This window comes from Leuresthes tenuis, unplaced genomic scaffold (genome assembly GCF_036924035.1).
Source record: "Leuresthes tenuis unplaced genomic scaffold, fLeuTen1.0.hap1 SCAF_5, whole genome shotgun sequence".
In the NCBI taxonomy this organism is placed as follows: Eukaryota; Metazoa; Chordata; class Actinopteri; order Atheriniformes; family Atherinopsidae; genus Leuresthes; species Leuresthes tenuis.
The window spans coordinates 35,813,425-35,816,761 of NW_027325359.1; positions in this window are offsets into that span (position 1 = coordinate 35,813,425).

Genomic DNA, 3,337 nt, shown 5'->3' on the forward strand with positions numbered 1-3,337 from the left:
TTCACTTAGTTTTACACTCACTGCTGCTGAAGCTGCTGGATCAGGGGTTCACTTAGTTTTACACTCACTGCTGCTGGAGCTGCTGGATCAGGGGTTCACTTAGTTTTACACTCACTGCAGCTGAAGCTGCTGGATCAGGGTTCACTTAGTTTTACACTCACTGCTGCTGAAGCTGCTGGATCAGGGGTTCACTTAGTTTCTCACTCACTGCTGCTGAAGCTGCTGGATCAGGGGTTCACTTAGTTTTACACTCACTGCAGCTCACTGCTGCTGAAGCTGCTGGATCAGGGGTTCACTTAGTTTTACACTCACTGCTGCTGAAGCTGCTGGATCAGGGGTTCACTTAGTTTTACACTCACTGCTGCTAGATCAGGGGTTCACTTAGTTTTACACTCACTGCTGCTGAAGCTGCTGGATCAGGGGTTCACTTAGTTTTACACTCACTGTTGCTGAAGCTGCTGGATCAGGGGTTCACTTAGTTTCTCACTCACTGCTGCTGAAGCTGCTGGATCAGGGGTTCACTTAGTTTTACACTCACTGCAGCTCACTGCTGCTGAAGCTGCTGGATCAGGGGTTCACTTAGTTTTACACTCACTGCTGCTGAAGCTGCTGGATCAGGGGTTCACTTAGTTTTACACTCACTGCTGCTAGATCAGGGGTTCACTTAGTTTTACACTCACTGCTGCTGAAGCTGCTGGATCAGGGGTTCACTTAGTTTTACACTCACTGTTGCTGAAGCTGCTGGATCAGGGGTTCACTTAGTTTCTCACTCACTGCTGCTGAAGCTGCTGGATCAGGGGTTCACTTAGTTTAACACTCACTGTTGCTGAAGCTGCTGGATCAGGGGTTCACTTAGTTTCTCACTCACTGCTGCTGAAGCTGCTGGATCAGGGGTTCACTTAGTTTTACACTCACTGCTGCTGAAGCTGCTGGATCAGGGGTTCACTTAGTTTTACACTCACTGCTGCTAGATCAGGGGTTCACTTAGTTTTACACTCACTGCTGCTGAAGCTGCTGGATCAGGGGTTCACTTAGTTTTACACTCACTGCTGCTGCAAGCTGCTGCTACAAGCTGCTGGATCAGGGGTTCACTTAGTTTCTCACTCACTGCTGCTGAAGCTGCTGGATCAGGGGTTCACTTAGTTTTACACTCACTGCTGCTACAAGCTGCTGGATCAGGGGTTCACTTAGTTTTACACTCACTGCTGCTGAAGCTGCTGGATCAGGGGTTCACTTAGTTTCACACTCACTGCTGCTGAAGCTGCTGGATCAGGGGTTCACTTAGTTTTACACTCACTGCTGCTGAAGCTGCTGGATCAGGGGTTCACTTAGTTTTACACTCACTGCTGCTGAAGCTGCTGGATCAGGGGTTCACTTAGTTTTACACTCACTGCTGCTGAAGCTGCTGGATCAGGGGTTCACTTAGTTTTACACTCACTGCTGCTGAAGCTGCTGGATCAGGGGTTCACTTAGTTTTTCACTCACTGCTACAGGCTGCTGGATCAGGGGTTCACTTAGTTTTACACTCACTGCTGCTGAAGCTGCTGGATCAGGGGTTCACTTAGTTTCTCACTCACTGCTGCTGCAAGCTGCTGGATCAGGGGTTCACTTAGTTTCTCACTCACTGCTGCTGAAGCTGCTGGATCAGGGGTTCACTTAGTTTTACACTCACTGCTGCTGAAGCTGCTGGATCAGGGGTTCACTTAGTTTTACTCACTGCTGCTAAAGCTGCTGGATCCAGGGGGTTCACTTAGTTTTACACTCACTGCTGCTGAAGCTGCTGGATCAGGGGTTCACTTAGTTTCTCACTCACTGCTGCTGAAGCTGCTGGATCAGGGGTTCACTTAGTTTATCACTCACTGCTGCTGAAGTTGCTGGATCAGGGGTTCACTTAGTTTTACACTCACTGCTGCTGGATCAGGGGTTCACTTAGTTTTACACTCACTGCTGCTGAAGCTGCTGGATCAGGGGTTCACTTAGTTTTACACTCACTGCTGCTGAAGCTGCTGGATCAGGGGTTCACTTAGTTTTTCACTCACTGCTACAGGCTGCTGGATCAGGGGTTCACTTAGTTTTACACTCACTGCTGCTGAAGCTGCTGGATCAGGGGTTCACTTAGTTTCTCACTCACTGCTGCTGCAAGCTGCTGGATCAGGGGTTCACTTAGTTTCTCACTCACTGCTGCTGAAGCTGCTGGATCAGGGGTTCACTTAGTTTTACACTCACTGCTGCTGAAGCTGCTGGATCAGGGGTTCACTTAGTTTTACTCACTGCTGCTAAAGCTGCTGGATCCAGGGGGTTCACTTAGTTTTACACTCACTGCTGCTGAAGCTGCTGGATCAGGGGTTCACTTAGTTTCTCACTCACTGCTGCTGAAGCTGCTGGATCAGGGGTTCACTTAGTTTATCACTCACTGCTGCTGAAGTTGCTGGATCAGGGGTTCACTTAGTTTCACACTCACTGCTGCTGAAGCTGCTGGATCAGGGGTTCACTTAGTTTTACACTCACTGCTGCTGAAGCTGCTGGATCAGGGGTTCACTTAGTTTTACACTCACTGCTGCTGAAGCTGCTGGATCAGGGGTTCACTTAGTTTTACACTCACTGCTGTTGAAGCTGCTGGATCAGGGGTTCACTTAGTTTTACACTCACTGCTGCTGAAGCTGCTGGATCAGGGGTTCACTTAGTTTCTTTACAGAGTTCGACTTTGATAAATACGGCTCATTGCATTAAGGGATTGTTAGCTGGTAGCGGATTAAAACTCAGGTCATCACACATTTGTTTGAATAATCTAGTGTAGAGCCACCAAATGTGTCCTGTTGCTTTGTGGCTGAATGTACGCTTTATATTTTCATAAATCCAAACGACGGCTCTAACAATCAAATCGCCATCGAGCCGAGCCAAAGCAAAATGGAGTTCATCTCACACTGACAAACCCTCATATTGGCACTGCATTCAAGTCCTGCATCGTTAATTTACAGACTCGACTCAGTAATTTTCTGCCCCTCTGCTTTTTAGGGAAAGAGCTGAGTTGCAAACCGGAGACGAGTTGTTTCTTTTATTGACTTCACTGCCTCTGGAAATCCTATGGAAATGTGCTTCAACATACAGCAAAGAGCAGCTGTTTGACAGCAGGTGTTTAACCGGTTCAAGATGATCCAGTCAAGATTTTAGGGATTAAAACTAGTTTAGGCGGAGCTGAATAACCCAAGTCACAGCTAACGTTTGCTGTCATGTAAGTAGCTGATGGCTCACTGGCTTTAAAGAATCAGACGTGATATGTTAAAGCAGGTTTACAGTGTGCACTGCTTGTTTAAGAAGCACATCACGGTCAATTACA